General features: G+C 44.5%; 63 non-coding genes across 63 annotated transcripts; all 63 read right to left on the bottom strand.

Annotated features, from left to right (window-relative positions):
- Positions 1 to 58: 58 nt before the first annotated feature.
- Positions 59 to 177, bottom strand: LOC144395797 (5S ribosomal RNA). Its single transcript, XR_013457940.1, has one exon. It is a non-coding gene; the product is annotated as a 5S ribosomal RNA (ribosomal RNA).
- Positions 178 to 293: 116 nt separating this feature from the next.
- Positions 294 to 412, bottom strand: LOC144399169 (5S ribosomal RNA). Its single transcript, XR_013461314.1, has one exon. It is a non-coding gene; the product is annotated as a 5S ribosomal RNA (ribosomal RNA).
- A 117-nt stretch (positions 413 to 529) lies between these two features.
- LOC144400854 (5S ribosomal RNA) lies at positions 530 to 648 on the bottom strand. The gene has a single exon (XR_013462789.1). It is a non-coding gene; the product is annotated as a 5S ribosomal RNA (ribosomal RNA).
- A 117-nt stretch (positions 649 to 765) lies between these two features.
- LOC144403399 (5S ribosomal RNA) lies at positions 766 to 884 on the bottom strand. Its single transcript, XR_013465337.1, has one exon. It is a non-coding gene; the product is annotated as a 5S ribosomal RNA (ribosomal RNA).
- Positions 885 to 1000: 116 nt separating this feature from the next.
- LOC144399168 (5S ribosomal RNA) lies at positions 1001 to 1119 on the bottom strand. The gene has a single exon (XR_013461313.1). It is a non-coding gene; the product is annotated as a 5S ribosomal RNA (ribosomal RNA).
- A 117-nt stretch (positions 1120 to 1236) lies between these two features.
- LOC144403388 (5S ribosomal RNA) lies at positions 1237 to 1355 on the bottom strand. The gene has a single exon (XR_013465326.1). It is a non-coding gene; the product is annotated as a 5S ribosomal RNA (ribosomal RNA).
- A 116-nt stretch (positions 1356 to 1471) lies between these two features.
- On the bottom strand, positions 1472 to 1590 carry LOC144391062 (5S ribosomal RNA). Its single transcript, XR_013454928.1, has one exon. It is a non-coding gene; the product is annotated as a 5S ribosomal RNA (ribosomal RNA).
- Positions 1591 to 1707: 117 nt separating this feature from the next.
- LOC144403377 (5S ribosomal RNA) lies at positions 1708 to 1826 on the bottom strand. The gene has a single exon (XR_013465315.1). It is a non-coding gene; the product is annotated as a 5S ribosomal RNA (ribosomal RNA).
- Positions 1827 to 1942: 116 nt separating this feature from the next.
- On the bottom strand, positions 1943 to 2061 carry LOC144389652 (5S ribosomal RNA). The gene has a single exon (XR_013453791.1). It is a non-coding gene; the product is annotated as a 5S ribosomal RNA (ribosomal RNA).
- Positions 2062 to 2177: 116 nt separating this feature from the next.
- LOC144395796 (5S ribosomal RNA) lies at positions 2178 to 2296 on the bottom strand. The gene has a single exon (XR_013457939.1). It is a non-coding gene; the product is annotated as a 5S ribosomal RNA (ribosomal RNA).
- Positions 2297 to 2413: 117 nt separating this feature from the next.
- LOC144401461 (5S ribosomal RNA) lies at positions 2414 to 2532 on the bottom strand. Its single transcript, XR_013463396.1, has one exon. It is a non-coding gene; the product is annotated as a 5S ribosomal RNA (ribosomal RNA).
- Positions 2533 to 2648: 116 nt separating this feature from the next.
- Positions 2649 to 2767, bottom strand: LOC144389651 (5S ribosomal RNA). Its single transcript, XR_013453789.1, has one exon. It is a non-coding gene; the product is annotated as a 5S ribosomal RNA (ribosomal RNA).
- A 116-nt stretch (positions 2768 to 2883) lies between these two features.
- LOC144395795 (5S ribosomal RNA) lies at positions 2884 to 3002 on the bottom strand. Its single transcript, XR_013457938.1, has one exon. It is a non-coding gene; the product is annotated as a 5S ribosomal RNA (ribosomal RNA).
- Positions 3003 to 3119: 117 nt separating this feature from the next.
- On the bottom strand, positions 3120 to 3238 carry LOC144403366 (5S ribosomal RNA). Its single transcript, XR_013465304.1, has one exon. It is a non-coding gene; the product is annotated as a 5S ribosomal RNA (ribosomal RNA).
- Positions 3239 to 3354: 116 nt separating this feature from the next.
- LOC144391059 (5S ribosomal RNA) lies at positions 3355 to 3473 on the bottom strand. Its single transcript, XR_013454924.1, has one exon. It is a non-coding gene; the product is annotated as a 5S ribosomal RNA (ribosomal RNA).
- A 117-nt stretch (positions 3474 to 3590) lies between these two features.
- On the bottom strand, positions 3591 to 3709 carry LOC144403354 (5S ribosomal RNA). Its single transcript, XR_013465292.1, has one exon. It is a non-coding gene; the product is annotated as a 5S ribosomal RNA (ribosomal RNA).
- Positions 3710 to 3825: 116 nt separating this feature from the next.
- Positions 3826 to 3944, bottom strand: LOC144399167 (5S ribosomal RNA). The gene has a single exon (XR_013461312.1). It is a non-coding gene; the product is annotated as a 5S ribosomal RNA (ribosomal RNA).
- A 117-nt stretch (positions 3945 to 4061) lies between these two features.
- LOC144401460 (5S ribosomal RNA) lies at positions 4062 to 4180 on the bottom strand. Its single transcript, XR_013463395.1, has one exon. It is a non-coding gene; the product is annotated as a 5S ribosomal RNA (ribosomal RNA).
- A 116-nt stretch (positions 4181 to 4296) lies between these two features.
- Positions 4297 to 4415, bottom strand: LOC144401459 (5S ribosomal RNA). Its single transcript, XR_013463394.1, has one exon. It is a non-coding gene; the product is annotated as a 5S ribosomal RNA (ribosomal RNA).
- Positions 4416 to 4531: 116 nt separating this feature from the next.
- On the bottom strand, positions 4532 to 4650 carry LOC144389650 (5S ribosomal RNA). The gene has a single exon (XR_013453788.1). It is a non-coding gene; the product is annotated as a 5S ribosomal RNA (ribosomal RNA).
- A 116-nt stretch (positions 4651 to 4766) lies between these two features.
- Positions 4767 to 4885, bottom strand: LOC144395794 (5S ribosomal RNA). Its single transcript, XR_013457937.1, has one exon. It is a non-coding gene; the product is annotated as a 5S ribosomal RNA (ribosomal RNA).
- A 117-nt stretch (positions 4886 to 5002) lies between these two features.
- Positions 5003 to 5121, bottom strand: LOC144403343 (5S ribosomal RNA). Its single transcript, XR_013465281.1, has one exon. It is a non-coding gene; the product is annotated as a 5S ribosomal RNA (ribosomal RNA).
- Positions 5122 to 5237: 116 nt separating this feature from the next.
- Positions 5238 to 5356, bottom strand: LOC144399267 (5S ribosomal RNA). The gene has a single exon (XR_013461412.1). It is a non-coding gene; the product is annotated as a 5S ribosomal RNA (ribosomal RNA).
- A 117-nt stretch (positions 5357 to 5473) lies between these two features.
- Positions 5474 to 5592, bottom strand: LOC144403332 (5S ribosomal RNA). The gene has a single exon (XR_013465270.1). It is a non-coding gene; the product is annotated as a 5S ribosomal RNA (ribosomal RNA).
- Positions 5593 to 5708: 116 nt separating this feature from the next.
- LOC144395793 (5S ribosomal RNA) lies at positions 5709 to 5827 on the bottom strand. Its single transcript, XR_013457936.1, has one exon. It is a non-coding gene; the product is annotated as a 5S ribosomal RNA (ribosomal RNA).
- A 116-nt stretch (positions 5828 to 5943) lies between these two features.
- LOC144395792 (5S ribosomal RNA) lies at positions 5944 to 6062 on the bottom strand. Its single transcript, XR_013457935.1, has one exon. It is a non-coding gene; the product is annotated as a 5S ribosomal RNA (ribosomal RNA).
- A 117-nt stretch (positions 6063 to 6179) lies between these two features.
- On the bottom strand, positions 6180 to 6298 carry LOC144401458 (5S ribosomal RNA). The gene has a single exon (XR_013463393.1). It is a non-coding gene; the product is annotated as a 5S ribosomal RNA (ribosomal RNA).
- Positions 6299 to 6415: 117 nt separating this feature from the next.
- On the bottom strand, positions 6416 to 6534 carry LOC144401456 (5S ribosomal RNA). Its single transcript, XR_013463391.1, has one exon. It is a non-coding gene; the product is annotated as a 5S ribosomal RNA (ribosomal RNA).
- Positions 6535 to 6650: 116 nt separating this feature from the next.
- LOC144389649 (5S ribosomal RNA) lies at positions 6651 to 6769 on the bottom strand. The gene has a single exon (XR_013453787.1). It is a non-coding gene; the product is annotated as a 5S ribosomal RNA (ribosomal RNA).
- A 116-nt stretch (positions 6770 to 6885) lies between these two features.
- On the bottom strand, positions 6886 to 7004 carry LOC144395791 (5S ribosomal RNA). Its single transcript, XR_013457934.1, has one exon. It is a non-coding gene; the product is annotated as a 5S ribosomal RNA (ribosomal RNA).
- A 117-nt stretch (positions 7005 to 7121) lies between these two features.
- On the bottom strand, positions 7122 to 7240 carry LOC144403321 (5S ribosomal RNA). Its single transcript, XR_013465259.1, has one exon. It is a non-coding gene; the product is annotated as a 5S ribosomal RNA (ribosomal RNA).
- A 116-nt stretch (positions 7241 to 7356) lies between these two features.
- Positions 7357 to 7475, bottom strand: LOC144389648 (5S ribosomal RNA). Its single transcript, XR_013453786.1, has one exon. It is a non-coding gene; the product is annotated as a 5S ribosomal RNA (ribosomal RNA).
- Positions 7476 to 7591: 116 nt separating this feature from the next.
- On the bottom strand, positions 7592 to 7710 carry LOC144395790 (5S ribosomal RNA). Its single transcript, XR_013457933.1, has one exon. It is a non-coding gene; the product is annotated as a 5S ribosomal RNA (ribosomal RNA).
- A 117-nt stretch (positions 7711 to 7827) lies between these two features.
- On the bottom strand, positions 7828 to 7946 carry LOC144403310 (5S ribosomal RNA). Its single transcript, XR_013465248.1, has one exon. It is a non-coding gene; the product is annotated as a 5S ribosomal RNA (ribosomal RNA).
- Positions 7947 to 8062: 116 nt separating this feature from the next.
- LOC144391057 (5S ribosomal RNA) lies at positions 8063 to 8181 on the bottom strand. Its single transcript, XR_013454922.1, has one exon. It is a non-coding gene; the product is annotated as a 5S ribosomal RNA (ribosomal RNA).
- A 117-nt stretch (positions 8182 to 8298) lies between these two features.
- Positions 8299 to 8417, bottom strand: LOC144397021 (5S ribosomal RNA). Its single transcript, XR_013459167.1, has one exon. It is a non-coding gene; the product is annotated as a 5S ribosomal RNA (ribosomal RNA).
- A 116-nt stretch (positions 8418 to 8533) lies between these two features.
- On the bottom strand, positions 8534 to 8652 carry LOC144395789 (5S ribosomal RNA). The gene has a single exon (XR_013457932.1). It is a non-coding gene; the product is annotated as a 5S ribosomal RNA (ribosomal RNA).
- Positions 8653 to 8769: 117 nt separating this feature from the next.
- LOC144401455 (5S ribosomal RNA) lies at positions 8770 to 8888 on the bottom strand. The gene has a single exon (XR_013463390.1). It is a non-coding gene; the product is annotated as a 5S ribosomal RNA (ribosomal RNA).
- A 117-nt stretch (positions 8889 to 9005) lies between these two features.
- LOC144403299 (5S ribosomal RNA) lies at positions 9006 to 9124 on the bottom strand. The gene has a single exon (XR_013465237.1). It is a non-coding gene; the product is annotated as a 5S ribosomal RNA (ribosomal RNA).
- Positions 9125 to 9240: 116 nt separating this feature from the next.
- Positions 9241 to 9359, bottom strand: LOC144391053 (5S ribosomal RNA). Its single transcript, XR_013454919.1, has one exon. It is a non-coding gene; the product is annotated as a 5S ribosomal RNA (ribosomal RNA).
- A 117-nt stretch (positions 9360 to 9476) lies between these two features.
- On the bottom strand, positions 9477 to 9595 carry LOC144401454 (5S ribosomal RNA). The gene has a single exon (XR_013463389.1). It is a non-coding gene; the product is annotated as a 5S ribosomal RNA (ribosomal RNA).
- A 116-nt stretch (positions 9596 to 9711) lies between these two features.
- LOC144395788 (5S ribosomal RNA) lies at positions 9712 to 9830 on the bottom strand. The gene has a single exon (XR_013457931.1). It is a non-coding gene; the product is annotated as a 5S ribosomal RNA (ribosomal RNA).
- A 117-nt stretch (positions 9831 to 9947) lies between these two features.
- Positions 9948 to 10066, bottom strand: LOC144403288 (5S ribosomal RNA). Its single transcript, XR_013465226.1, has one exon. It is a non-coding gene; the product is annotated as a 5S ribosomal RNA (ribosomal RNA).
- Positions 10067 to 10182: 116 nt separating this feature from the next.
- LOC144397964 (5S ribosomal RNA) lies at positions 10183 to 10301 on the bottom strand. Its single transcript, XR_013460111.1, has one exon. It is a non-coding gene; the product is annotated as a 5S ribosomal RNA (ribosomal RNA).
- Positions 10302 to 10418: 117 nt separating this feature from the next.
- LOC144398389 (5S ribosomal RNA) lies at positions 10419 to 10537 on the bottom strand. Its single transcript, XR_013460536.1, has one exon. It is a non-coding gene; the product is annotated as a 5S ribosomal RNA (ribosomal RNA).
- A 116-nt stretch (positions 10538 to 10653) lies between these two features.
- LOC144391046 (5S ribosomal RNA) lies at positions 10654 to 10772 on the bottom strand. The gene has a single exon (XR_013454914.1). It is a non-coding gene; the product is annotated as a 5S ribosomal RNA (ribosomal RNA).
- Positions 10773 to 10889: 117 nt separating this feature from the next.
- Positions 10890 to 11008, bottom strand: LOC144401453 (5S ribosomal RNA). The gene has a single exon (XR_013463388.1). It is a non-coding gene; the product is annotated as a 5S ribosomal RNA (ribosomal RNA).
- Positions 11009 to 11125: 117 nt separating this feature from the next.
- On the bottom strand, positions 11126 to 11244 carry LOC144401452 (5S ribosomal RNA). Its single transcript, XR_013463387.1, has one exon. It is a non-coding gene; the product is annotated as a 5S ribosomal RNA (ribosomal RNA).
- Positions 11245 to 11360: 116 nt separating this feature from the next.
- Positions 11361 to 11479, bottom strand: LOC144395786 (5S ribosomal RNA). Its single transcript, XR_013457928.1, has one exon. It is a non-coding gene; the product is annotated as a 5S ribosomal RNA (ribosomal RNA).
- Positions 11480 to 11596: 117 nt separating this feature from the next.
- Positions 11597 to 11715, bottom strand: LOC144395937 (5S ribosomal RNA). Its single transcript, XR_013458083.1, has one exon. It is a non-coding gene; the product is annotated as a 5S ribosomal RNA (ribosomal RNA).
- A 116-nt stretch (positions 11716 to 11831) lies between these two features.
- On the bottom strand, positions 11832 to 11950 carry LOC144399747 (5S ribosomal RNA). The gene has a single exon (XR_013461893.1). It is a non-coding gene; the product is annotated as a 5S ribosomal RNA (ribosomal RNA).
- A 117-nt stretch (positions 11951 to 12067) lies between these two features.
- Positions 12068 to 12186, bottom strand: LOC144403277 (5S ribosomal RNA). The gene has a single exon (XR_013465215.1). It is a non-coding gene; the product is annotated as a 5S ribosomal RNA (ribosomal RNA).
- A 117-nt stretch (positions 12187 to 12303) lies between these two features.
- Positions 12304 to 12422, bottom strand: LOC144395785 (5S ribosomal RNA). Its single transcript, XR_013457927.1, has one exon. It is a non-coding gene; the product is annotated as a 5S ribosomal RNA (ribosomal RNA).
- A 116-nt stretch (positions 12423 to 12538) lies between these two features.
- Positions 12539 to 12657, bottom strand: LOC144389646 (5S ribosomal RNA). The gene has a single exon (XR_013453785.1). It is a non-coding gene; the product is annotated as a 5S ribosomal RNA (ribosomal RNA).
- Positions 12658 to 12773: 116 nt separating this feature from the next.
- LOC144395784 (5S ribosomal RNA) lies at positions 12774 to 12892 on the bottom strand. Its single transcript, XR_013457926.1, has one exon. It is a non-coding gene; the product is annotated as a 5S ribosomal RNA (ribosomal RNA).
- A 117-nt stretch (positions 12893 to 13009) lies between these two features.
- On the bottom strand, positions 13010 to 13128 carry LOC144403266 (5S ribosomal RNA). The gene has a single exon (XR_013465204.1). It is a non-coding gene; the product is annotated as a 5S ribosomal RNA (ribosomal RNA).
- A 116-nt stretch (positions 13129 to 13244) lies between these two features.
- Positions 13245 to 13363, bottom strand: LOC144397042 (5S ribosomal RNA). Its single transcript, XR_013459187.1, has one exon. It is a non-coding gene; the product is annotated as a 5S ribosomal RNA (ribosomal RNA).
- Positions 13364 to 13480: 117 nt separating this feature from the next.
- Positions 13481 to 13599, bottom strand: LOC144401451 (5S ribosomal RNA). Its single transcript, XR_013463386.1, has one exon. It is a non-coding gene; the product is annotated as a 5S ribosomal RNA (ribosomal RNA).
- A 116-nt stretch (positions 13600 to 13715) lies between these two features.
- LOC144399305 (5S ribosomal RNA) lies at positions 13716 to 13834 on the bottom strand. The gene has a single exon (XR_013461450.1). It is a non-coding gene; the product is annotated as a 5S ribosomal RNA (ribosomal RNA).
- Positions 13835 to 13950: 116 nt separating this feature from the next.
- On the bottom strand, positions 13951 to 14069 carry LOC144401450 (5S ribosomal RNA). Its single transcript, XR_013463385.1, has one exon. It is a non-coding gene; the product is annotated as a 5S ribosomal RNA (ribosomal RNA).
- A 117-nt stretch (positions 14070 to 14186) lies between these two features.
- LOC144402133 (5S ribosomal RNA) lies at positions 14187 to 14305 on the bottom strand. The gene has a single exon (XR_013464068.1). It is a non-coding gene; the product is annotated as a 5S ribosomal RNA (ribosomal RNA).
- A 116-nt stretch (positions 14306 to 14421) lies between these two features.
- Positions 14422 to 14540, bottom strand: LOC144398598 (5S ribosomal RNA). Its single transcript, XR_013460745.1, has one exon. It is a non-coding gene; the product is annotated as a 5S ribosomal RNA (ribosomal RNA).
- A 116-nt stretch (positions 14541 to 14656) lies between these two features.
- On the bottom strand, positions 14657 to 14775 carry LOC144401449 (5S ribosomal RNA). The gene has a single exon (XR_013463384.1). It is a non-coding gene; the product is annotated as a 5S ribosomal RNA (ribosomal RNA).
- Positions 14776 to 14801: the final 26 nt, after the last annotated feature.

Genomic DNA, 14801 nt, shown 5'->3' with positions numbered 1-14801 from the left:
ATGAAATGGAGTCACTTTCTAAGGCCTTCTCTGTGTCTTTTACAGATCGAAATGAAAAAGCTTACAGCACCTGGGATTCCCAGGCGGTCTTCCATCCAAGTACTAACCAGGCCCTACTCTGCTTAGCTTCTGAGATCAGACGAGATCAGGCGGAGCCAGAGAGGTATGGCCGTAAGCAACTGTATGTCCTCTTCCTAATCTTTTAAAATGTGTCAAAGGTTTTGTAGTTTTGACAATGAAATGGAGTCACTTTCTAAGGCCTTCTCTGTGTCTTTTACAGATCGAAATGAAAAAGCTTACAGCACCTGGGATTCCCAGGCGGTCTTCCATCCAAGTACTAACCAGGCCCTACTCTGCTTAGCTTCTGAGATCAGACGAGATCAGGCCGAGCCAGAGAGGTATGGCCGTAAGCAACTGTATGTCCTCTTCCTAATCTTTTAAAATGTGTCAAAGGTTTTGGAGTTTTGATAATGAAAAAGGAGTCACTTTCTAATGCCTTCTCGATTTCTTCCAGAGAGAGAAATGAAAAAGCTTACGGCACCTGGGATTCCCAGGCGGTCTTCCATCCAAGTACTAACCAGGCCCTACTCTGCTTAGCTTCTGAGATCAGACGAGATCAGGCGAAGCCAGAGAGGTATGGCCGTAAGCAACTGTATGTCCTCTTCCTAATATTTTAAAATGTGTCAAAGGTTTTGGAGTTTAGATAATGAAAAAGGAGTCACTTTCTAATGCCTTCTCGATTTCTTCCAGAGAGAGAAATGAAAAAGCTTACGGCACCTGGGATTCCCAGGCGGTCTTCCATCCAAGTACTAACCAGGCCCTACTCTGCTTAGCTTCTGAGATCTGACGAGATCAGGCGGAGCCAGAGAGGTATGGCCGTAAGCAACTGTATGTCCTCTTCCTAATCTTTTAAAATGTGTCAAAGGTTTTGTAGTTTTGACAATGAAATGGAGTCACTTTCTAAGGCCTTCTCTGTGTCTTTTACAGATCGAAATGAAAAAGCTTACAGCACCTGGGATTCCCAGGCGGTCTTCCATCCAAGTACTAACCAGGCCCTACTCTGCTTAGCTTCTGAGATCAGACGAGATCAGGCCGAGCCAGAGAGGTATGGCCGTAAGCAACTGTATGTCCTCTTCCTAATCTTTTAAAATGTGTCAAAGGTTTTGGAGTTTTGATAATGAAAAAGGAGTCACTTTCTAATGCCTTCTCGATTTCTTCCAGAGAGAGAAATGAAAAAGCTTACGGCACCTGGGATTCCCAGGCGGTCTTCCATCCAAGTACTAACCAGGCCCTACTCTGCTTAGCTTCTGAGATCTGACGAGATCAGGCGGAGCCAGAGAGGTATGGCCGTAAGCAACTGTATGTCCTCTACCTAATCTTTTAAAATGTGTCAAAGGTTTTGTAGTTTTGACAATTAAATGGAGTCACTTTCTAAGGCCTTCTCTGTGTCTTTTACAGATCGAAATGAAAAAGCTTACAGCACCTGGGATTCCCAGGCGGTCTTCCATCCAAGTACTAACCAGGCCCTACTCTGCTTAGCTTCTGAGATCAGACGAGATCAGGCGAAGCCAGAGAGGTATGGCCGTAAGCAACTGTATGTCCTCTTCCTAATCTTTTAAAATGTGTCAAAGGTTTTGGAGTTTTGATAATGAAAAAGGAGTCACTTTCTAATGCCTTCTCGATTTCTTCCAGAGAGAGAAATGAAAAAGCTTACGGCACCTGGGATTCCCAGGCGGTCTTCCATCCAAGTACTAACCAGGCCCTACTCTGCTTAGCTTCTGAGATCTGACGAGATCAGGCGGAGCCAGAGAGGTATGGCCGTAAGCAACTGTATGTCCTCTACCTAATCTTTTAAAATGTGTCAAAGGTTTTGTAGTTTTGACAATTAAATGGAGTCACTTTCTAAGGCCTTCTCTGTGTCTTTTACAGATCGAAATGAAAAAGCTTACAGCACCTGGGATTCCCAGGCGGTCTTCCATCCAAGTACTAACCAGGCCCTACTCTGCTTAGCTTCTGAGATCTGACGAGATCAGGCGGAGCCAGAGAGGTATGGCCGTAAGCAACTGTATGTCCTCTACCTAATCTTTTAAAATGTGTCAAAGGTTTTGGAGTTTTGACAATGAAATGGAGTCACTTTCTAAGTTCTTCTCTGTGTCTTTTACAGATCGAAATAAAAAAGCTTACAGCACCTGGGATTCCCAGGCGGTCTTCCATCCAAGTACTAACCAGGCCCTACTCTGCTTAGCTTCTGAGATCAGACGAGATCAGGCGGAGCCAGAGAGGTATGGCCGTAAGCAACTGTATGTCCTCTTCCTAATCTTTTAAAATGTGTCAAAGGTTTTGGAGTTTTGATAATGAAAAAGGAGTCACTTTCTAATGCCTTCTCGATTTCTTCCAGAGAGAGAAATGAAAAAGCTTACGGCACCTGGGATTCCCAGGCGGTCTTCCATCCAAGTACTAACCAGGCCCTACTCTGCTTAGCTTCTGAGATCAGACGAGATCAGGCGGAGCCAGAGAGGTATGGCCGTAAGCAACTGTATGTCCTCTACCTAATCTTTTAAAATGTGTCAAAGGTTTTGTAGTTTTGACAATTAAATGGAGTCACTTTCTAAGGCCTTCTCTGTGTCTTTTACAGATCGAAATGAAAAAGCTTACAGCACCTGGGATTCCCAGGCGGTCTTCCATCCAAGTACTAACCAGGCCCTACTCTGCTTAGCTTCTGAGATCTGACGAGATCAGGCGGAGCCAGAGAGGTATGGCCGTAAGCAACTGTATGTCCTCTACCTAATCTTTTAAAATGTGTCAAAGGTTTTGGAGTTTTGACAATGAAATGGAGTCACTTTCTAAGTTCTTCTCTGTGTCTTTTACAGATCGAAATAAAAAAGCTTACAGCACCTGGGATTCCCAGGCGGTCTTCCATCCAAGTACTAACCAGGCCCTACTCTGCTTAGCTTCTGAGATCAGACGAGATCAGGCGGAGCCAGAGAGGTATGGCCGTAAGCAACTGTATGTCCTCTTCCTAATCTTTTAAAATGTGTCAAAGGTTTTGGAGTTTTGATAATGAAAAAGGAGTCACTTTCTAATGCCTTCTCGATTTCTTCCAGAGAGAGAAATGAAAAAGCTTACGGCACCTGGGATTCCCAGGCGGTCTTCCATCCAAGTACTAACCAGGCCCTACTCTGCTTAGCTTCTGAGATCTGACGAGATCAGGCGGAGCCAGAGAGGTATGGCCGTAAGCAACTGTATGTCCTCTACCTAATCTTTTAAAATGTGTCAAAGGTTTTGTAGTTTTGACAATTAAATGGAGTCACTTTCTAAGGCCTTCTCTGTGTCTTTTACAGATCGAAATGAAAAAGCTTACAGCACCTGGGATTCCCAGGCGGTCTTCCATCCAAGTACTAACCAGGCCCTACTCTGCTTAGCTTCTGAGATCAGACGAGATCAGGCGAAGCCAGAGAGGTATGGCCGTAAGCAACTGTATGTCCTCTTCCTAATATTTTAAAATGTGTCAAAGGTTTTGGAGTTTAGATAATGAAAAAGGAGTCACTTTCTAATGCCTTCTCGATTTCTTCCAGAGAGAGAAATGAAAAAGCTTACGGCACCTGGGATTCCCAGGCGGTCTTCCATCCAAGTACTAACCAGGCCCTACTCTGCTTAGCTTCTGAGATCTGACGAGATCAGGCGGAGCCAGAGAGGTATGGCCGTAAGCAACTGTATGTCCTCTTCCTAATCTTTTAAAATGTGTCAAAGGTTTTGTAGTTTTGACAATGAAATGGAGTCACTTTCTAAGGCCTTCTCTGTGTCTTTTACAGATCGAAATGAAAAAGCTTACAGCACCTGGGATTCCCAGGCGGTCTTCCATCCAAGTACTAACCAGGCCCTACTCTGCTTAGCTTCTGAGATCAGACGAGATCAGGCCGAGCCAGAGAGGTATGGCCGTAAGCAACTGTATGTCCTCTTCCTAATCTTTTAAAATGTGTCAAAGGTTTTGGAGTTTTGATAATGAAAAAGGAGTCACTTTCTAATGCCTTCTCGATTTCTTCCAGAGAGAGAAATGAAAAAGCTTACGGCACCTGGGATTCCCAGGCGGTCTTCCATCCAAGTACTAACCAGGCCCTACTCTGCTTAGCTTCTGAGATCAGACGAGATCAGGCGGAGCCAGAGAGGTATGGCCGTAAGCAACTGTATGTCCTCTACCTAATCTTTTAAAATGTGTCAAAGGTTTTGTAGTTTTGACAATAAAATGGAGTCACTTTCTAAGGCCTTCTCTGTGTCTTTTACAGATAGAAATGAAAAAGCTTACGGCACCTGGGATTCCCAGGCGGTCTTCCATCCAAGTACTAACCAGGCCCTACTCTGCTTAGCTTCTGAGATCAGACGAGATCAGGCGGAGCCAGAGAGGTATGGCCGTAAGCAACTGTATGTCCTCTACCTAATCTTTTAAAATGTGTCAAAGGTTTTGTAGTTTTGACAATTAAATGTAGTCACTTTCTAAGGCCTTCTCTGTGTCTTTTACAGATCGAAATGAAAAAGCTTACAGCACCTGGGATTCCCAGGCGGTCTTCCATCCAAGTACTAACCAGGCCCTACTCTGCTTAGCTTCTGAGATCTGACGAGATCAGGCGGAGCCAGAGAGGTATGGCCGTAAGCAACTGTATGTCCTCTACCTAATCTTTTAAAATGTGTCAAAGGTTTTGGAGTTTTGACAATGAAATGGAGTCTCTTTCTAAGTTCTTCTTTGTGTCTTTTACAGATCGAAATAAAAAAGCTTACAGCACCTGGGATTCCCAGGCGGTCTTCCATCCAAGTACTAACCAGGCCCTACTCTGCTTAGCTTCTGAGATCAGACGAGATCAGGCGGAGCCAGAGAGGTATGGCCGTAAGCAACTGTATGTCCTCTTCCTAATCTTTTAAAATGTGTCAAAGGTTTTGGAGTTTTGATAATGAAAAAGGAGTCACTTTCTAATGCCTTCTCTATTTCTTCCAGAGAGAGAAATGAAAAAGCTTACGGCACCTGGGATTCCCAGGCGGTCTTCCATCCAAGTACTAACCAGGCCCTACTCTGCTTAGCTTCTGAGATCTGACGAGATCAGGCGGAGCCAGAGAGGTATGGCCGTAAGCAACTGTATGTCCTCTACCTAATCTTTTAAAATGTGTCAAAGGTTTTGTAGTTTTGACAATTAAATGGAGTCACTTTCTAAGGCCTTCTCTGTGTCTTTTACAGATCGAAATGAAAAAGCTTACAGCACCTGGGATTCCCAGGCGGTCTTCCATCCAAGTACTAACCAGGCCCTACTCTGCTTAGCTTCTGACATCAGACGAGATCAGGCGAAGCCAGAGAGGTATGGCCGTAAGCAACTGTATGTCCTCTTCCTAATATTTTAAAATGTGTCAAAGGTTTTGGAGTTTTGATAATGAAAAAGGAGTCACTTTCTAATGCCTTCTCGATTTCTTCCAGAGAGAGAAATGAAAAAGCTTACGGCACCTGGGATTCCCAGGCGGTCTTCCATCCAAGTACTAACCAGGCCCTACTCTGCTTAGCTTCTGAGATCTGACGAGATCAGGCGGAGCCAGAGAGGTATGGCCGTAAGCAACTGTATGTCCTCTTCCTAATCTTTTAAAATGTGTCAAAGGTTTTGTAGTTTTGACAATGAAATGGAGTCACTTTCTAAGGCCTTCTCTGTGTCTTTTACAGATCGAAATGAAAAAGCTTACAGCACCTGGGATTCCCAGGCGGTCTTCCATCCAAGTACTAACCAGGCCCTACTCTGCTTAGCTTCTGAGATCAGACGAGATCAGGCGGAGCCAGAGAGGTATGGCCGTAAGCAACTGTATGTCCTCTTCCTAATCTTTTAAAATGTGTCAAAGGTTTTGTAGTTTTGACAATGAAATGGAGTCACTTTCTAAGGCCTTCTCTGTGTCTTTTACAGATCGAAATGAAAAAGCTTACAGCACCTGGGATTCCCAGGCGGTCTTCCATCCAAGTACTAACCAGGCCCTACTCTGCTTAGCTTCTGAGATCAGACGAGATCAGGCGGAGCCAGAGAGGTATGGCCGTAAGCAACTGTATGTCCTCTTCCTAATCTTTTAAAATGTGTCAAAGGTTTTGGAGTTTTGATAATGAAAAAGGAGTCACTTTCTAATGCCTTCTCGATTTCTTCCAGAGAGAGAAATGAAAAAGCTTACGGCACCTGGGATTCCCAGGCGGTCTTCCATCCAAGTACTAACCAGGCCCTACTCTGCTTAGCTTCTGAGATCAGACGAGATCAGGCGGAGCCAGAGAGGTATGGCCGTAAGCAACTGTATGTCCTCTTCCTAATCTTTTAAAATGTGTCAAAGGTTTTGGAGTTTTGATAATGAAAAAGGAGTCACTTTCTAATGCCTTCTCGATGTCTTCCAGAGAGAGAAATGAAAAAGCTTACGGCACCTGGGATTCCCAGGCGGTCTTCCATCCAAGTACTAACCAGGCCCTACTCTGCTTAGCTTCTGAGATCAGACGAGATCAGGCGGAGCCAGAGAGGTATGGCCGTAAGCAACTGTATGTCCTCTACCTAATCTTTTAAAATGTGTCAAAGGTTTTGTAGTTTTGACAATTAAATGGAGTCACTTTCTAAGGCCTTCTCTGTGTCTTTTACAGATCGAAATGAAAAAGCTTACAGCACCTGGGATTCCCAGGCGGTCTTCCATCCAAGTACTAACCAGGCCCTACTCTGCTTAGCTTCTGAGATCTGACGAGATCAGGCGGAGCCAGAGAGGTATGGCCGTAAGCAACTGTATGTCCTCTACCTAATCTTTTAAAATGTGTCAAAGGTTTTGGAGTTTTGACAATGAAATGGAGTCACTTTCTAAGTTCTTCTCTGTGTCTTTTACAGATCGAAATAAAAAAGCTTACAGCACCTGGGATTCCCAGGCGGTCTTCCATCCAAGTACTAACCAGGCCCTACTCTGCTTAGCTTCTGAGATCAGACGAGATCAGGCGGAGCCAGAGAGGTATGGCCGTAAGCAACTGTATGTCCTCTTCCTAATCTTTTAAAATGTGTCAAAGGTTTTGGAGTTTTGATAATGAAAAAGGAGTCACTTTCTAATGCCTTCTCGATTTCTTCCAGAGAGAGAAATGAAAAAGCTTACGGCACCTGGGATTCCCAGGCGGTCTTCCATCCAAGTACTAACCAGGCCCTACTCTGCTTAGCTTCTGAGATCTGACGAGATCAGGCGGAGCCAGAGAGGTATGGCCGTAAGCAACTGTATGTCCTCTACCTAATCTTTTAAAATGTGTCAAAGGTTTTGTAGTTTTGACAATTAAATGGAGTCACTTTCTAAGGCCTTCTCTGTGTCTTTTACAGATCGAAATGAAAAAGCTTACAGCACCTGGGATTCCCAGGCGGTCTTCCATCCAAGTACTAACCAGGCCCTACTCTGCTTAGCTTCTGAGATCTGACGAGATCAGGCGGAGCCAGAGAGGTATGGCCGTAAGCAACTGTATGTCCTCTACCTAATCTTTTAAAATGTGTCAAAGGTTTTGGAGTTTTGACAATGAAATGGAGTCACTTTCTAAGTTCTTCTCTGTGTCTTTTACAGATCGAAATAAAAAAGCTTACAGCACCTGGGATTCCCAGGCGGTCTTCCATCCAAGTACTAACCAGGCCCTACTCTGCTTAGCTTCTGAGATCAGACGAGATCAGGCGGAGCCAGAGAGGTATGGCCGTAAGCAACTGTATGTCCTCTTCCTAATCTTTTAAAATGTGTCAAAGGTTTTGGAGTTTTGATAATGAAAAAGGAGTCACTTTCTAATGCCTTCTCGATTTCTTCCAGAGAGAGAAATGAAAAAGCTTACGGCACCTGGGATTCCCAGGCGGTCTTCCATCCAAGTACTAACCAGGCCCTACTCTGCTTAGCTTCTGAGATCTGACGAGATCAGGCGGAGCCAGAGAGGTATGGCCGTAAGCAACTGTATGTCCTCTACCTAATCTTTTAAAATGTGTCAAAGGTTTTGTAGTTTTGACAATTAAATGGAGTCACCTTCTAAGGCCTTCTCTGTGTCTTTTACAGATCGAAATGAAAAAGCTTACAGCACCTGGGATTCCCAGGCGGTCTTCCATCCAAGTACTAACCAGGCCCTACTCTGCTTAGCTTCTGAGATCAGACGAGATCAGGCGAAGCCAGAGAGGTATGGCCGTAAGCAACTGTATGTCCTCTTCCTAATCTTTTAAAATGTGTCAAAGGTTTTGGAGTTTTGATAATGAAAAAGGAGTCACTTTCTAATGCCTTCTCGATTTCTTCCAGAGAGAGAAATGAAAAAGCTTACGGCACCTGGGATTCCCAGGCGGTCTTCCATCCAAGTACTAACCAGGCCCTACTCTGCTTAGCTTCTGAGATCAGACGAGATCAGGCGGAGCCAGAGAGGTATGGCCGTAAACAACTGTATGTCCTCTTCCTAATCTTTTAAAATGTGTCAAAGGTTTTGAAGTTTTGACAATGAAATGGAGTCACTTTCTAAGGCCTTCTCTGTGTCTTTTACAGATCGAAATGAAAAAGCTTACAGCACCTGGGATTCCCAGGCGGTCTTCCATCCAAGTACTAACCAGGCCCTACTCTGCTTAGCTTCTGAGATCAGACGAGATCAGGCGGAGCCAGAGAGGTATGGCCGTAAGCAACTGTATGTCCTCTTCCTAATCTTTTAAAATGTGTCAAAGGTTTTGGAGTTTTGATAATAAAAAAGGAGTCACTTTCTAATGCCTTCTCGATTTCTTCCAGAGAGAGAAATGAAAAAGCTTACGGCACCTGGGATTCCCAGGCGGTCTTCCATCCAAGTACTAACCAGGCCCTACTCTGCTTAGCTTCTGAGATCAGACGAGATCAGGCGGAGCCAGAGAGGTATGGCCGTAAGCAACTGTATGTCCTCTTCCTAATCTTTTAAAATGTGTCAAAGGTTTTGGAGTTTTGATAATGAAAAAGGAGTCACTTTCTAATGCCTTCTCGATTTCTTCCAGAGAGAGAAATGAAAAAGCTTACGGCACCTGGGATTCCCAGGCGGTCTTCCATCCAAGTACTAACCAGGCCCTACTCTGCTTAGCTTCTGAGATCTGACGAGATCAGGCGGAGCCAGAGAGGTATGGCCGTAAGCAACTGTATGTCCTCTACCTAATCTTTTAAAATGTGTCAAAGGTTTTGTAGTTTTGACAATTAAATGGAGTCACTTTCTAAGGCCTTCTCTGTGTCTTTTACAGATCGAAATGAAAAAGCTTACAGCACCTGGGATTCCCAGGCGGTCTTCCATCCAAGTACTAACCAGGCCCTACTCTGCTTAGCTTCTGAGATCAGACGAGATCAGGCGAAGCCAGAGAGGTATGGCCGTAAGCAACTGTATGTCCTCTTCCTAATCTTTTAAAATGTGTCAAAGGTTTTGGAGTTTTGATAATGAAAAAGGAGTCACTTTCTAATGCCTTCTCGATTTCTTCCAGAGAGAGAAATGAAAAAGCTTACGGCACCTGGGATTCCCAGGCGGTCTTCCATCCAAGTACTAACCAGGCCCTACTCTGCTTAGCTTCTGAGATCAGACGAGATCAGGCGGAGCCAGAGAGGTATGGCCGTAAGCAACTGTATGTCCTCTTCCTAATCTTTTAAAATGTGTCAAAGGTTTTGTAGTTTTGACAATGAAATGGAGTCACTTTCTAAGGCCTTCTCTGTGTCTTTTACAGATCGAAATGAAAAAGCTTACAGCACCTGGGATTCCCAGGCGGTCTTCCATCCAAGTACTAACCAGGCCCTACTCTGCTTAGCTTCTGAGATCAGACGAGATCAGGCGGAGCCAGAGAGGTATGGCCGTAAGCAACTGTATGTCCTCTTCCTAATCTTTTAAAATGTGTCAAAGGTTTTGGAGTTTTGATAATAAAAAAGGAGTCACTTTCTAATGCCTTCTCGATTTCTTCCAGAGAGAGAAATGAAAAAGCTTACGGCACCTGGGATTCCCAGGCGGTCTTCCATCCAAGTACTAACCAGGCCCTACTCTGCTTAGCTTCTGAGATCTGACGAGATCAGGCGGAGCCAGAGAGGTATGGCCGTAAGCAACTGTATGTCCTCTTCCTAATCTTTTAAAATGTGTCAAAGGTTTTGTAGTTTTGACAATGAAATGGAGTCACTTTCTAAGGCCTTCTCTGTGTCTTTTACAGATCGAAATGAAAAAGCTTACAGCACCTGGGATTCCCAGGCGGTCTTCCATCCAAGTACTAACCAGGCCCTACTCTGCTTAGCTTCTGAGATCAGACGAGATCAGGCAGAGCCAGAGAGGTATGGCCGTAAGCAACTGTATGTCCTCTTCCTAATCTTTTAAAATGTGTCTAAGGTTTTGGAGTTTTGATAATGAAAAAGGAGTCACTTTCTAATGCCTTCTCGATTTCTTCCAGAGAGAGAAATGAAAAAGCTTACGGCACCTGGGATTCCCAGGCGGTCTTCCATCCAAGTACTAACCAGGCCCTACTCTGCTTAGCTTCTGAGATCTGACGAGATCAGGCGGAGCCAGAGAGGTATGGCCGTAAGGAACTGTATGTCCTCTACCTAATCTTTTAAAATGTGTCAAAGGTTTTGTAGTTTTGACAATTAAATGGAGTCACTTTCTAAGGCCTTCTCTGTGTCTTTTACAGATCGAAATGAAAAAGCTTACAGCACCTGGGATTCCCAGGCGGTCTTCCATCCAAGTACTAACCAGGCCCTACTCTGCTTAGCTTCTGAGATCAGACGAGATCAGGCGAAGCCAGAGAGGTATGGCCGTAAGCAACTGTATGTCCTCTTCCTAATATTTTAAAATGTGTCAAAGGTTTTGGAGTTTAGATAATGAAAAAGGAGTCACTTTCTAATGCCTTCTCGATTTCTTCCAGAGAGAGAAATGAAAAAGCTTACGGCACCTGGGATTCCCAGGCGGTCTTCCATCCAAGTACTAACCAGGCCCTACTCTGCTTAGCTTCTGAGATCAGACGAGATCAGGCGGAGCCAGAGAGGTATGGCCGTAAGCAACTGTATGTCCTCTTCCTAATCTTTTAAAATGTGTCAAAGGTTTTGGAGTTTTGATAATGAAAAAGGAGTCACTTTCTAATGCCTTCTCGATTTCTTCCAGAGAGAGAAATGAAAAAGCTTACGGCACCTGGGATTCCCAGGCGGTCTTCCATCCAAGTACTAACCAGGCCCTACTCTGCTTAGCTTCTGAGATCAGACGAGATCAGGCGGAGCCAGAGAGGTATGGCCGTAAGCAACTGTATGTCCTCTTCCTAATCTTTTAAAATGTGTCAAAGGTTTTGTAGTTTTGACAATGAAATGGAGTCACTTTCTAAGGCCTTCTCTGTGTCTTTTACAGATCGAAATGAAAAAGCTTACAGCACCTGGGATTCCCAGGCGGTCTTCCATCCAAGTACTAACCAGGCCCTACTCTGCTTAGCTTCTGAGATCAGACGAGATCAGGCGGAGCCAGAGAGGTATGGCCGTAAGCAACTGTATGTCCTCTTCCTAATCTTTTAAAATGTGTCAAAGGTTTTGGAGTTTTGATAATAAAAAAGGAGTCACTTTCTAATGCCTTCTCGATTTCTTCCAGAGAGAGAAATGAAAAAGCTTACGGCACCTGGAATTCCCAGGCGGTCTTCCATCCAAGTACTAACCAGGCCCTACTCTGCTTAGCTTCTGAGATCTGACGAGATCAGGCGGAGCCAGAGAGGTATGGCCGTAAGCAACTGTATGTCCTCTTCCTAATCTTTTAAAATGTGTCAAAGGTTTTGTAGTTTTGACAATGAAATGGAGTCACTTTCTAAGGCCTTCTCTGTGTCTTTTACAGATCGAAATGAAAAAGCTTACAGCACCTGGGATTCCCAGGCTGTCTTCCATCCAAGTACTAACCAGGCCCTACTCTGCTTAGCTTCTGAGATCAGACGAGATCAGGCAGAGCCAGAGAGGTATGGCCGTAAGCAACTGTATGTCCTCTTCCTAATCTTTTAAAATGTGTCTAAGGTTTTGGAGTTTTGATAATGAAAAAGGAGTCACTTTCTAATGCCTTCTCGATTTCTTCCAGAGAGAGAAATGAAAAAGCTTACGGCACCTGGGATTCCCAGGCGGTCTTCCATCCAAGTACTAACCAGGCCCTACTCTGCTTAGCTTCTGAGATCTGACGAGATCAGGCGGAGCCAGAGAGGTATGGCCGTAAGCAACTGTATGTCCTCTACCTAATCTTTTAAAATGTGTCAAAGGTTTTGGAGTTTTGATAATGAAAAAGGAGTCACTTTCTAAGGCCTTCTCTGTGTCTTTTACAGATCGAAATGAAAAAGCTTACAGCACCTGGGATTCCCAGGCGGTCTTCCATCCAAGTACTAACCAGGCCCTACTCTGCTTAGCTTCTGAGATCAGACGAGATCAGGCGGAGCCAGAGAGGTATGGCCGTAAGCAACTGTATGTCCTCTACCTAATCTTTTAAAATGTGTCAAAGGTTTTGTAGTTTTGACAATTAAATGGAGTCACTTTCTAAGGCCTTCTCTGTGTCTTTTACAGATCGAAATGAAAAAGCTTACAGCACCTGGGATTCCCAGGCGGTCTTCCATCCAAGTACTAACCAGGCCCTACTCTGCTTAGCTTCTGAGATCTGACGAGATCAGGCGGAGCCAGAGAGGTATGGCCGTAAGCAACTGTATGTCCTCTACCTAATCTTTTAAAATGTGTCAAAGGTTTTGGAGTTTTGACAATGAAATGGAGTCACTTTCTAAGTTCTTCTCTGTGTCTTTTACAGATCGAAATAAAAAAGCTTACAGCACCTGGGATTCCCAGGCGGTCTTCCATCCAAGTACTAACCAGGCCCTACTCTGCTTAGCTTCTGAGATCAGACGAGATCAGGCGGAGCCAGAGAGGTATGGCCGTAAGCAACTGTATGTCCTCTTCCTAATCTTTTAAAATGTGTCAAAGGTTTTGGAGTTTTGATAATGAAAAAGGAGTCACTTTCTAATGCCTTCTCGATTTCTTCCAGAGAGAGAAATGAAAAAGCTTACGGCACCTGGGATTCCCAGGCGGTCTTCCATCCAAGTACTAACCAGGCCCTACTCTGCTTAGCTTCTGAGATCTGACGAGATCAGGCGGAGCCAGAGAGGTATGGCCGTAAGCAACTGTATGTCCTCTACCTAATCTTTTAAAATGTGTCAAAGGTTTTGTAGTTTTGACAATTAAATGGAGTCACTTTCTAAGGCCTTCTCTGTGTCTTTTACAGATCGAAATGAAAAAGCTTACAGCACCTGGGATTCCCAGGCGGTCTTCCATCCAAGTACTAATCAGGCCCTACTCTGCTTAGCTTCTGAGATCAGACGAGATCAGGCGGAGCCAGAGAGGTATGGCCGTAAGCAACTGTATGTCCTCTTCCTAATCTTTTAAAATGTGTCAAAGGTTTTGGAGTTTTGATAATGAAAAAGGAGTCACTTTCTAATGCCTTCTCGATTTCTTCCAGAGAGAGAAATGAAAAAGCTTACGGCACCTGGGATTCCCAGGCGGTCTTCCATCCAAGTACTAACCAGGCCCTACTCTGCTTAGCTTCTGAGATCAGACGAGATCAGGCGGAGCCAGAGAGGTATGGCCGTAAGCAACTGTATGTCCTCTTCCTAATCTTTTAAAATGTGTCAAAGGTTTTGTAGTTTTGACAATGAAATGGTGTCACTTTCTAAGGCCTTCTCTGTGTCTTTTACAGATCGAAATGAAAAAGCTTACAGCACCTGGGAATCCCAGGCGGTCTTCCATCCAAGTACTAACCAGGCCCTACTCTGCTTAGCTTCTGAGATCAGACGAGATCAGGCGGAGCCAGAGAGGTATGGCCGTAAGCAACTGTATGTCCTCTTCCTAATCTTTTAAAATGTGTCAAAGGTTTTGTAGTTTTGACAATGAAATGGAGTCACTTTCTAAGGCCTTCTCTGTGTCTTTTACAGATAGAAATGAAAAAGCTTACGGCACCTGGGATTCCCAGGCGGTCTTCCATCCAAGTACTAACCAGGCCCTACTCTGCTTAGCTTCTGAGATCAGACGAGATCAGGCGGAGCCAGAGAGGTATGGCCGTAAGCAACTGTATGTCCTCTTCCTAATCTTTTAAAATGTGTCAAAGGTTTTGGAGTTTTGATAATGAAAAATGAGTCACTTTCTAAGGCCTTCTCGATTTCTTCCAGAGAGAGAAATGAAAAAGCTTACGGCACCTGGGATTCCCAGGCGGTCTTCCATCCAAGTACTAACCAGGCCCTACTCTGCTTAACTTCTGAGATCAGACGAGATCAGGCGGAGCCAGAGAGGTATGGCCGTAAGCAACTGTATGTCCTCTACCTAATCTTTTAAAATGTGTCAAAGGTTTTGTAGTTTTGACAATTAAATGGAGTCACTTTCTAAGGCCTTCTCTGTGTCTTTTACAGATCGAAATGAAAAAGCGTACAGCACCTGGGATTCCCAGGCGGTCTTCCATCCAAGTACTAACCAGGCCCTACTCTGCTTAGCTTCTGAGATCAGACGAGATCAGGCGGAGCCAGAGAGGTATGGCCGTAAGCAACTGTATGTCCTCTACCTAATCTTTTAAAATGTGTCAAAGGTTTTGTAGTTTTGACAATGAAATGGAGTCACTTTCTAAGGCCTTCTCTGTGTCTTTTACAGATAGAAATGAAAAAGCTTACGGCACCTGGGATTCCCAGGCGGTCTTCCATCCAAGTACTAACCAGGCCCTACTCTGCTTAGCTTCTGAGATCAGACGAGATCAGGCGGAGCCAGAGAGGTATGGCCGTAAGCAACTGTATGTCCTCTTCCTAATCTTT

Source organism: Gasterosteus aculeatus, chromosome 2, assembly GCF_964276395.1.
Source record: "Gasterosteus aculeatus chromosome 2, fGasAcu3.hap1.1, whole genome shotgun sequence".
NCBI lineage: Eukaryota > Metazoa > Chordata > Actinopteri > Perciformes > Gasterosteidae > Gasterosteus > Gasterosteus aculeatus.
The sequence above is the reverse complement of the archived record's forward strand: the minus strand, read 5'-3'. Positions and strand labels throughout refer to the sequence as shown.